Source organism: Chrysemys picta, chromosome 2, assembly GCF_011386835.1.
Source record: "Chrysemys picta bellii isolate R12L10 chromosome 2, ASM1138683v2, whole genome shotgun sequence".
Taxonomy (NCBI): domain Eukaryota; kingdom Metazoa; phylum Chordata; order Testudines; family Emydidae; genus Chrysemys; species Chrysemys picta.
Window position 1 is genome coordinate 225261242 of NC_088792.1, and position 13463 is coordinate 225274704.

Sequence of the window (13463 nt, forward strand, 5' to 3'; positions counted from 1 at the left end):
TGCACTTATGGGCTGCACTAAGGCCATTACTTTTAAGGCCTAGATGACTTCTTATGGGCTAGGTTCTGCTATAATATAGATACACAATGAGGTGCAGCTAGTTGACAATTCCACTTGCATAACAAAATCCTCCAGTGGCACAGAGCTGCCATAGTAGCTCCTGAGCTACTACTTCTCCTTGTCCCTGGTATAGGGGGAGCATCAGAGGAAAAGGGGTATGCACAGGCTGGTTTTATACCTTAGTGCTCCTCAGTTGCTAGAACGTCCCCTGGAGGCTTTGTGACAGACAAGGTTGGTGAGATAATATTTTATTAGGCCAACTTCTGTTGGTGGAAGGGACAAGCTTTTGAGCTTCACCTGGCTCTTCTCCATGGCTGGAGAAGGTAACCAGAGTGTCTAAGCTAAATGCAAGTTGGGACAGATTTTTAAGCATAAGGGGTCTGTAGGAGACCACTTAAATGAGGTAATAAGGGTTAGCAGGCAGTAGGGTATGTTGTAAATTGTTGTAATGAGCCATGAAACTAGTGTCTCTGTTGAGCCCATGTGTTGTTTTTTGTTTTGTTTTGTTTTGTTTTAGTGTCTAGCAGTGTTGTGACTATAAGTAACCGAGCTCATCTTTTGGAGATGCAGGTTTCTTTTGAGGACTGAGGTGTCAGATATGGAGCAATCACTCTGTGAAAAGTGTTCACCCATGGATAATATGGTGTTTTTTGTCTTTTGTAATTTTTCTCTGAGTTAATTTAAGAGTAGGAATTGTCTGGTTACACTCACATATTTGTTGCTGGGACATTTGATGCACTGGGTGAAGTACAATGCATGTTATGATAGCCATTTGTAGGACCCATGGATCTGGAAAGGCATTTTGTGGAGGGTGTTGATCCTGTTGATTTAGTGGTGGACATATGTCTTCAGGCTTTGCATCTGTTGTTCTGTCAGGGTCTGGTGTTATGGTTAAAGCACATGAGATCTTTTATAGGGGAGAAGGCAACATGCCGCATTTATTGAGAATACAGCAGTTAGCATATGCTTTTCAGTCACACACACACACACACACACACACACACACACACACACACACACACACACACACACAGTCCCGCCAGTCGATGTTTATAGTTACCAGTCCAGAGTCTGGATCAATCTAGTGGCCAGCCAGATTGGTCGCAGAGGGGAGCCGGGCTTCTTGGTTGTGATCTGATGCTCCTGAAGTAGTGGCAAGATGAACCCAAAGTCCCATGGCAAAGCACCCTGTTCTTATAGTCCTTTTTCTCCGTTGAAGTCTATGGATTTTGCTGTGTCAGTTTATGACCGGTTACTGCTTAATTGGTGTTCTCTTTTGATATAAACATTCCAAAACACCTCCGAGAGGGTCATCCTGTCCTGGATTTGATTTAATCAATTGTCTTTAGGGGTGCCAGCCTCCACCTCAGGTTCGTCAATCTGCCCTTCCTTAATCATGGATGCACGTTGCTGGTTCTCTGGCGTCAATAAGTCTCGATAAGTGTCTTCACTCCTCCTTTCTTGACCATCTGGTTAACAATGGCCTTCACACCTTATCTTTTCCTGATGCATGCATTCCTCATTCACACAAACAGTCTTTTGCAGAGACCTTTGAGAATATAAACAGCAATATTTTATATCGAGCAAAAAGACATTGTAAATTAAACCTTGCTAAATTTTATAACCAAAACAATTCACATTAAGGCCCAGGCCTTCAACGTTTCTCTAATCTACTTAACATAGACACAATACAGGATCCTGTCTCTTACTAACTAAACCTTAAAACAAAGAACTAAAAGGGCCCAATTTGTAATGCATATGGGAAACAGAATCCCATAGTCCCAGAGGGTCATTCCTTTCTGCTATTCAAAAAGGGTGGCTGGCAGGATGAAATAAAATCATACATTAATTCTCATAGTACAATATAAAATCCTGCTCCTACACTGGTACCACTTTGAGTTTTGTGTATCCTGATCTGTGGGGCATTTGCTTCTAATTATGATCTTGGCAAGGGGGAAGGAGGGATGGTTTGAAGGCCAGAAGAAGGAGTTTTTCAGGATGTGGCCCCCATCAAGTATGGGTGGTAATGTTTAATAACCTGTATGGGTTCCAGTGTGGGGTGCTAAGTGACAACTAAGGGTGTGTGGTTAATGATTTCCCCTCCTGTATTGAAGCAGGTTCTCTCAGAGTGTTTTGGTGTCTTGTTCCATGATGCAATCTAGTTCTCTGGTGAAGTGTCCTTGTTTAGTGAAGGTGGTTTTAAGTGTTTTTGGGTGTGTATCCTGGACATTTTCTTCAGAGCAAATTCTGTGCTATATGAGTACCTGGCTGTAGACAAAAGATTTCTTGGTGCATGTGGGGTGACTGCTGGATCTGTGGAGGTAGGTGTAGTGATCTGTTGGTTTCATGTATATAGTTCTTTGTATGGTTTCATTGTTGAAGCTGATTGTTGTGTGCAGGAAGTTGGTGCTGGCGTGGGAGCATTCTAGAGAGAGAGTTTGATGGCTGGATGGTCATTGCAGTTTTGGTGGAAATCTATGAGGGAGTTGAAGTTGTCTGTCCAAAGGTTGAAAATATCATCGATGTTTCTCAGGTATACTATTGGTTTCATGGTGCATTTTTCCAGAAATTCTTCAAGTAGGCACATGAAGAGGTTGGCATATTGAGGAGCCTTCCTAGTACCCATGGCTGTCCCCATGGTTTGGACAAAGTGTTTGCTGTTAAATGTGAAGTTGTGGTGGGTGAGAATGAAATGGATGAGTTTGGTGATGTGTTTAGAGTGGATTTCCAAGATTGTAAGTTATTATTTAAATATTTGAGGCAGACAGTTATACTGTCATCCTGAGGGATGTTGGTGAATAGGGAGGTGACATCCATGGTGGCAAGAATGGTGTTCTGGAGGAAGTCAAATGAATTGAAGGAAGATGGTCCTTTTTGTGGTATGTGGTTTGAGGATAGTACTAATATTCCTTCAGTAAGAGTACCAAGACCAGATATGATGGGCCTGTCTGGATTCCCTTGTTTGTGTATCTTGGGAAGCATGTAGAAGGTCCCTGAGGTTGGTTCATTGAGGATGAAATGGTAGAGTTTCTCTTGGAGTTGTTTGGAGAAGGATTTGATGATACCTTTACATTCCTGGATAAATTGTGTTGTTTTTGAATGGGATGGCTGTCATCTGGTTTTTTTGACAGGTTTTTTTTTTTTTGCCTTCCCTGCATGATCTCCAGGTAGGTTTCCTGTTTTGTTTTTTTTCCCCTTCCAATGTATGGAAGCAGGTGATGATTTTTCCTTTGAGGTGGTCCCTTCCAGAGTATGTAAAGTGCAGGAGACGGTTCCTCAATTTTTCTTAGGTCCCTCTGCAGAGCAGTTCAGGATATTTGGAGTTGTATGTAGTGGTCAGAGGGTTATAGATGTTTTGTTTCTTGTGTCTGCTCAGGAAGTAGATGTCGCTGTTCAGTCTGGCTTCCTTCTTAATGTTGTGCGACTATGGCAGCTGCTGTAATTTATAGCAAGCCTAAGATTAGAACATGGGTATTGCAATATAGGATCAGGGCTGCGGTCTTTCTAGTCCATTGTCCTGTCTCTGGCAGTACCAAATGTGAACCGTGCCAGATGGTTCAGGTGAAGGTGCAAAGAACCCTGCACCAGGCAGCTGTGATATAATCTTCCTTCATTGAAGGCTCATCCAAATCCTGCATAGTTAGAGATTGTTTTAAACCCTGAAGTACGGAGGTTTTATTGCCCTTCTGCTGGGAATGGGGATGTGCAGAACTGGCCTCAGGATAAAGGGACTGCAAAGAAAATTTTCCAAACTCCCTTTTCCTCATCCCAGTTGGGCACAGCATTACTTAGGTTCATCTGAAAATCTAGTCCATTGGATTATGTGTATGCTGTATTTTCACTTTCTGCTAGTCTAGGAAAAAGGCAGAAATTGTGGCTTGGCCCAACATACTTGTATTGGGGCAGATAAATGTATTTCATGTATACATAAGTTAAAATGTCAGTTGACAGCACAATCAGACACACAGAACTCCAAATTGCATACCTTTTTAGTCTACAGGTATAAAATAATCCAGCAACATTGATTCAATAGAGCAATCGTGATATTGTAATTTCTGCACTTCAATTATCTTAGTTTTATTCAGTTATGCAAGTGTTCAAGAAAAGTGTGCTATTTTATAAGAAAAACATTTGCAACAACTAGCTTCAAACTAAGGAGCTCACATAGTCAAACCTTGCAAAAGGAATTGGCTTCAGTGCTTTAATCAGAGAAGTGGAGAGACTTCCAAAGACTTAGAGGCAAGAACACACACACACACACACACACACACACACACAATATATCTTGGAAGTATCTTCTTTAAGTCAAACATGTGTCTCAGATGAGATGTATGACCTTATAACTGACCTTGAACTTGCAAAACAAGACAAAATAGGAGAAGAAAAAAGAATGCCTAAAGGAGACTGTAAAAGAAAAAGTTAAAGGGCATCACCAGCGACCATGCTGGTAGTCAAATGGGTCTATGTCATGCCTCTATATGGGAGAGCCAAATTTAGATTTAGAGGCTAGGATAGTTAAGGTAGCATGCTCATGTCCTGTCTCAACTGATACCTTGTCCCTCCTTCTGTTGTTTGTTTATTCATCTTTTGTGTATTGTGTCTATATCCTACAGTGTGAGCTCTCTAAGGCAGAGGCTGGTTTTTTTTGTTTGTTTTTGACATTGCCTAGTACAATGGGACAATAAGCCCTCTTTATTGTCATTTTTGAGCACCCCCTCTTGATGGCACTCCAAGCAGCAACAAAAAGCCAGAAGCTGGATATGGACCAACCAGAGATGAGTTTACAGTAATGAGGAGCATTAGACTGATGAGAGAAGCAGAGAGACTTATGGGAGGAGGAGGGGAGAAATCCTCTTTAGAGTGCTTTCACCAGCACAGGTTGCAGTTTCTATGCAAGCAGGAATTGTTTGGAGAAAGGAGAACAAAACTGTATCACTTCTCATAAGTGAGAACTAAGAATTGATGTGACAGTTCAGATACATTCATTTAGGGGTTTAATTTGCTGGAGATGTTCCTCTTTTTTGATGTGTGGAGGGATATAACTTAATTAAATATATTCAGTTTGACCAATTTGTGCAGACATTAAGATACATCTAGTGGAAAAAAGATAGTATTACTTTTTCTAAATGCCTCTGTTCATGACACATCCTTTTTCATTTCTGATGAAGTGCCAATGCCTTCTGCAATAATCCACATAATGATTAAAGATATTGAGTTAGCTATAATTCACGGCTGTGATAACCTGCCTCAAGAAGCAAAGCATTTCATGCATAACAGGAATATACTTCACAATCAGAGACTGCAACAAGTAGCACATAGCATATTTTACTAGTTACAGCTGATAATTAGCCTCCTGACCGTGATCACTCACAGTATGCCCACATTGGAAAGACTCAAAGAATGAGATAATCTGTAACAAAAAGCTTCTCAGTTACTGATTTGCCTTCCTATTTAATCTCAATCTCTATATGATCCCAGCATAATTTTGGACCATGATACCTCAGTTTAGAGTCACAGCTGACTGCAGTGGCAATGGGTGCACTGAGACCAGCAAGAATGCTTCCAAAAATCATCCCCAACAAAATACACTTGTAGAGTTCTCATTCTCCCTTCAGACGCTTGCTGGAATTTGGAAGCTGGGGAGAGGAGCCAAGGCTTATGTCAAGATGGGAGCTAGAAGAGAAGAGAGCCATCACCAGGAGCTAGGAAACTAGTCACCTGCTAATCAAGAGAGGACCTAACCACGCTAGTGTCATAGAATGACTGGAGTGGGTATCACTGCCCTAATGTACTGGCAACAGACCATTATTCATTTTGTAAGGGCAGCCCATAAAGCAAACCACTGAAGTGGGCATTCTGATAAAATAGTGCTGGCTTAATGGACATATAGGCCTTGTCCCCACCACCCACTTATGTCACCTATGTAATAGCAGGTCTGGTAGACCCAGGAAAAATGCTTCTTTGGCAACCTGGATAGAAATCTGCTTACGGAGTCAAAGGTTGAGTCTTTCCCTTTTGTAGTATGTATGTAGTTGGTTGAGACATGGTGTTACACATTGGTCAGGAGAGCTAGCAGTGCAAGAAGAAAGCTAGCACCATGCAGGCATTTTAAAAATACCTGAAGTCTTGGTTGCAGTACCTAATGAGAGCACATGCTGTATTATGTCCTGCTCTTGGACGCAGAGACTGTAGTGCTGTGTTTCCAAACAGTGGGCTCAAATCTGCCTCCATTGACAATGAAAGCAAGGTTGGACACATGACTTGGTATACAAGATAGGGTTTGGGTTGGGCAAATACAAGTAAAAATGAAATTGTGTGTTCTGTCACCATGAAGCATTTGATTCTGCAAAAAATAAGTGTTTTCACTTAACTAACCATTAAACTGTCAGGAATATTTATTTTACAGATATATGATTGCATGGTCACTCCATCCTTGCTCCTTCTCTTCCTGGGATATGTTATATCCTCACCAGTGAATCACCCCCTCCATTCTGTATAAGTACATATCACAAGCTAGCTCATTTATGGGAACACAGACTAAATCCCAGGATTTTGAATTTCTTCTAAATACAGAAATTATAGCAGCCTGGAAGGATGTCACTTGTCTTTTCCACAATGAAGTCAGATCTATTTGCGGAAGTAATTGTTTGTTCACAGTAACTAAGCTCATTCCATTGAGCCAAATTGTTTAATGGGGCAAATCAAGACCGGCTTATTAAACTCTTTAGACAGAGTTATGGATATATCCTTCTAACACTGCCTGTTTAATACCAGAAATGTATGTCTGCTACATAGGCTCTAGCCATACCGAACTCTAAAATTGGTGAATTGTTAATAGCTAGTGTCTATGCATATCAAAATACTATCTCTGCTTAATGGTAAACTAAAAGAACCTCCCATTTCCTTGTGAATTAAATAACCACTCCCATGTGCCCTACAGCTCTTGCCACAGCTATTACTTTGGAGTGCAGATGTAAATAGCAAAAGTGCTTATAAACATTGCTCGCTAATGGAGTTAGTTGGGCTACAGTATGAGGGAAGCTGTAAAGTAAAAAACACTTCATATTTAGAAGTGTGTGGCAATTGGCAAAGAAGATAAAATGGCCGAGAGATGTAATGAGTCAGATGTAAATATTTAAAGTTAAAATGCAATAAAATAATACAATATTGACGAGTAACAGCACCACAGTTAAAACATATACATATTTTAATGCATCATGGAAAAATATGATCATTCTGGTTGATGTAAATGGACCACATACTGTTACCAGATGACTTTACATTTTGACTCTATTAGATGCTTTCAGCTTTTTAGGGCTATTGAATGTTTTCTCTATTGCACTACAAATACAAAACTACAAAGAGCTAGAATTCAGGGACAACTGTTCTGACTAATTCTCCAGCAAATATATATCATTTAATGGCAAAGCTACATGATCAGTTGATTATGATCATTTAGTATATTTTGGGCAGCTTGCTTCTTATATCCAAGAAGTCATTTGCATAGAACTTCTGGTGCATACACTAAAATTGTTCTTCACGTGGGAGCTCTCCATGGACAATTCTACGTGAGACTATTTCCCCATGGCTAGATGCAGTGTACTATCCTCTTTCCTCTTACAGGCAAGTGAAGTATTGTTAGTCTGCCCTTTTTAAATTGTATCACAAGCATCCCAGATGCCTTGCAAAGGGGGTGAATCTTCTTGCAGAACCAGAAGTATTCATTATTATAAAGTATCAAAACCATGTTAAAATCCCATCTGCTCTTTGTTCACTCTTGCATTGTCAAAATTCTAGCCATAAGAGAGGGAAATAGAAACTACAATACCAAACTGACACTGTTTCACAGGCTGAGCTTCATTAGCATAGTCTTTTCCAATGGATTTAGCTAATGCATTTTATACACTTCTGTCAAATCAATTACCTTAACAGACACAAGATGTTAGTTTCTGAAAGAGGCAAACATCAAAATCTTGCATATAACTTCTAAAAATACCTCTCATTCTTCAGTTGTGTTGCTTCTGTTGCCCATGTTAAAGGGAAATTGTGTGATTTTTAAAATGCTTTTATAACTTGCGGAGAAAAATTAATCCAGGCTTCACTTAGGTACAGCGGCTATTGCCCTGACAGCTGGTAGATCTGGGTTTGCCCAATGACTTGAGGTTCTAGGCTAGGGTGACCAGACAGCAAATGTGAAAAATCGGGACAGGGTGTGTGTGTGTGTGGGGGGGGGGGGGGGGGGGGGGGGTAATAGAAGCCTATATAAGAAAAAGACCCAAAAATTGAGACTGTCCCTATAAAATCGGGACATCTGGTCACCCTATTCTAGGGCCCTGAGGTGTGGGAAGCGTCCCTGAGGTAAATCTGGGACATGACCATGCAACCCTTCCTTGTTTGTCACCAACAGTACCACGCTGGTTGCAGAATCAGGAAATTGGAGAGCACTGGGAAGTGACATGGTGTTTAAACATGATAGAGAAACACAAGAGCTTAACCCTGCATGTGTAAATGTGATGTCTTTTCATGAAAACAATATAGGCTTTAAACAAACTAGCTAAAATATGCAGTGTCATCCAACTAAATTATTTACTTTACTTTTTCTGCTACTCAGAGTCTGAGACAGTTCCTGCAGTGAAAGGGTAGCTTATTTAATAATGTAGTGAGTCATTTCTTTTCAATTGCCTTCAATGTAAGGGAATCAAGCTGCAGGAAAAGCCATTAGCCTGGACAGCGTAAGATTCCAGAGCTGAATGTAAATGTGTCTTATACAGCAAAAGTGTGCATCAGTGATGGTCCAAAAAAAAACAAAAAACAAAGCTGAATCAGAACTGGAGCCCAGGGTGAGGTACAACCGAAGCAACAAATACCAACTTCTGTCTCTTGCGCACGCACACGTAGACGACCTTTCCAATTTCTAAGATTGTGAAACAGGCTAATGAGGAAATGGAGTGCATGCTGTGAGATCTAACAGAACATGATTGAATTTCACTTTTACTGCTTTACTGCTATTACTGTGCAGTGACCTGTGGAGTATGTTAATAAACTGTTATTCCATTATTGTTACTCATTGTAATAGACCTTATCAGTGTCCTCCTCCCTTCAGCAGATTCAATCACTTTATCTCTGCCCAGGTGTTAGTAAATTTCTATTATAACTAAGGCATTTCATATATTTGTCTGCATCTGAAGAGCAGACGGCTTGCCTGCTTTTACTGGCTAAAACAAAACGCTGTTAAACACAGATGCTGCACAGTACTTGTGAGTGCTGCAATTATTTCCACATGTTGTTTTGTCTATTAAGTACAGTTTTTAATTCCATTCCCCAGCTTTCCGTCTTCAAGGATAAAGTTCCTCATAAACACAACCTTTAGATAATAATTTTTATGACCTGGATATCATTTGTTTTAAATGAAATTTAGTTAGAAACTGCAGCATTTTATAACAGAGTAATAATTCAGTTTATAGGGGGCTGGGGAAGATGTAAACATTTAGTGAACACACTGGTTTGCCAAACATCTTATCTTGTGAAAATAACTTGAAGCAAATTTGCAGCTCCACTATTACTGGATGTTTAGATGGGAGCTGATGTTAGGCCTGCCTATATTTGTAAGAAAGCTTAACCCTGCAATTTTTTTTAGCAAACTCCACCTTTCTGTATAATTGCAGATGTTAATAAGCGAGTGGTCTGGTGGTAAAGACACTGTTTTGGGATTCAGGAATTCTCAGCTCCCCACTCTGCTGCAGACTCCCTGTAAGAAGTTGTGAAGGTCACTTATTCCTTCAGTTCCCTTTTTGTAAAATACTTCCTTTGTCTGTCTTGTTTACACTGCAAACTTCTCCAACATGGGCTGTCTTCTACTATGTTTGTACAGTGTCTTTCTCTGATCTTCGCTGTGGCATTTACACACTAATAAAATACAAATAAAATCTCTAGTATGTTGTAATATTCTGCTTATGTTGTTTGATTGTGTAATTAATTTTTTTTTGGAAGGTATGCCTAAAAGTGCTGAGAGTTCAGGGTGTTATGACAAGCTAATCTATATATGTAGAAATTTCTAACATGCTCATCATTGTGGAGCCTGAGGAAAAACTATCTAATCTAATGATCTGCCGTTATCTGTCTTTAGCTTGGGGGCTCCTCAGGGCACAGCCAGTGTCTTCTTTTCTGTTTGGAAAGCACTTAGCTAGGGTTACCATACGTCTGGATTTTCCCGGACATGTCCAGCTTTTTGGGCCTCAAATCCCCGTCCGGGGGGAAATCCCAAAAAGCCGAACATGTCCGGGAAAATCGGGAGGAGCCGGCGCCGCTGGGTGCCGGGCCGGGCCGGGGCCGGCGGTGCTGGGCTGGGGGTGCTCGGCCGGGGCCTGGCGGTGCAGGGCCGGGCCGGGCGTGCTGGGCCGGGCCGGGCGCCGGGGGTGCTGGGTGAGGTGCTCTGCTAGCAGTTGAGGTGTGAACACCAAGGGAGGAGAAACTGCTTCTGTAGTTGGATAGCCATTCACAGTCTTTGTTTAATCCTGATCTGATGGTGTCAAATTTGCAAATGAACTGGAGCTCAGCAGTTTCTCTTTGGAGTCTGGTCCTGAAGTTTTTTTGCTGTAAGATGGCTACCTTTACATCTGCTATTGTGTGGCCAGGGAGGTTGAAATGTTCTCCTACAGGTTTTTGTATATTGCCATTCCTGATATCTGACTTGTGTCCATTTATCCTCTTGCGTAGTGACTGTCAGTTTGGCCAATGTACATAGCAGAGGGGCATTGCTGGCATATGATGGCATATATAACATTGGTGGATGTGCAGGTGAATGAGCCGGTGATGTTGTAGCTGATCTGGTTAGGTGGATGAAATGTATTTAATCAATTTATATAGAATGTGTCAATTAGAGAGAGCTCCAAATAGTTTGTAGTAGTCAACTTGCTGATACCCAGTCCATAGGGTAAAATATAGCAATTGATAATTTACCCTTAATATCAGTCCCAGAGGATTCTTTGGAGCTTCCCTGTCCAAGTGTCTTGCCGGGCAAACTGCTATAGAAAAGATTTTATACTGAGCTACCATTTATCCCCATCATCCTAGACACATGAATATCCCTGTACAATAATTTTAGTAAAGGATGCTGATACCAGTCTTTGTTCCTTTTGTATGATAGGTTGCCTTGGTGCCAGGGTGGATCAGGGAGCTGCTTTCTATTTCCCCCATCCTATACATAGCACACTATTTAATATTTGCCAAATACATTGTGTGAATCCATTGGTCTCCATTTCATAGCACTTCCACCATCCATTGATGAAGATATTTTGTATTTACATACTCAGTGTTTATGAAGGATGTAGTCATTCTCCCTATAGCTCTCTATACATGACCACTTCCAATAAAGGTATTCTGATTCATACTCAGATACTCATATTTGCACAAATAGCTCCCCATAAACATTTGTGCAAGCAGAAAATACTTCACACAGATTTTTGTAGCAAAGTTAACACAAGACCTTATTTAACTGAAAAACCATTCCAATTCCAGAATCATTTGCTAATATATTTTCTCACCCTTTGCCTGGCTCTAGCAGCTATTCTTGAGAACTACCTTTTTTAGTCATTAACCTTTTAATTTAGCACATGCACAAAGAGGTACTGCAGAGACTAGCCTTTTCAAATGATACCATTCAAAAGTTACGGCCTGTGGAGAAAAGTGAGACCATTATTATAAACACACAATTCTGGCAAACGCTCTTCATTCCTGAACTGTAATCCGCTATTACCAATTGTGAGCCCCATTTCAGCAGACTGCCAATTGTGGCAACAATCTGTGCTCTGATATTACAGTGATGGGTGACCTTGTAAAAACCTAGATGCATGGAAAACATCAGGCCACAAAGGAAGCATCGTCTTAGTGGTTAGAACACTGGACTAGAGTAAGATGTTCAAGGTTCCCAACTCTGCTATTGGCTTGCTGTATGACCTCTGGCAAGTCATTTCACCTCTTTGTGTCTTTTTCCAGCTGTAAAATGTAAATACTTAACTCTCTCTTTTTGGAATAGTAGGCTTAATTAATTAATGTTTATAAAGCCCTTTGAGATCCTAACAAAAAGTACTATGTAAGTGCAAGGCATTATTTATTACCAGATACTATTATGGCAAACTCTCTGGCAGTTTTGTGATATGTACAAATAGGTATTAAAATGGTACCACCCTTTACACTTGTGATCTCAGAAGTCTTGTAAACTTGCTTCTCCTGAAGTAAAACATTCATGCTATAATACCCCAATGCATCGCCTACCGCTCCTTTTTATTTTAACTAAAAATGTAAACAAGCACATCAGTTCTATGCTACACATGGTTATGATGTTGAACCTAACTCATCAACTCCTCAACCAAATCATATTTGACAGAGCTGTTCAAAATAACTCTGGAATGAATTAGCTTCTATAGACTGGCCAGTCTTTGCATGTTTGTCATGGAAGCTTAAGCTGAAGCTAGCTGCTCACTTCATTAAAATAATTCCAAGGCTGAATAAAACTTGAAGTTTAATCTCAAACAGCAAGCAATGTGATTTATTTTAATGATGTTGTTCAAGAGCTCACCGTCGTATCTCATTTGTGCTAAAACACTAGTGTGTTGATCTTTCGCATTACAAAATAATGAATTGTAATTCTGCCATTACTCAGTGCCCCATGGACTAGCAGTGAAGAGAGGTATCAATTCCTACAGAAAGCTATAGAGTTTAGAAAGGTCATAAATCAGATGTCAGATCTTCGACTGGTTCACCCGTGATGAAGGTGCAACATATGAAAGCTTACCAAGCTAGGTGGAAGTGCTTCATTTACCAAACACTCAGTCTCTCTAGAGATGTTAAAGGCCTCTCTCAGAGATTCTGGCAGTTTACTTAAAACTTCTCTCTCCACACCCCCAAATCCCCCATGTTCTCTTCATTTTAGACCAACTCCTTTCACCTCTAAGTCACTGATAGGGTGACCAGATGTCCTGATTTTATAGGGACAGTCCTGATATTTGGGGCTTTGCCTTATATAGGCACCTATTACCCTCCACCCCCGTCTCGATTTTTCACACTTGCTATCTGGTCACCCTGGTCACTGCTATAAAACCTGTGTAAGAAAAGAATCAGGCCTTTGTTTGAATTGTTTCTTCCAACTTCCACCCCGATTTGTTTACCTGCATTTCATTTGTTTTAGACTCACTACTTATTACCCCACTACTGAGCACTTGTCACTCATCACAAACATCATAGGCCTGAACTGTCATCTATCTTACACAGGTTTAATACCAGTGTAACTTCATTGACTTAAATGGGGGTAATTAATGGTTTAAACTAGTGTAAGCAGGAGGAGAATCACTGAAGGATAAGGGCTCAAAAAATTGCCATGGTGGATCAGACCGGTGGTCTATTTA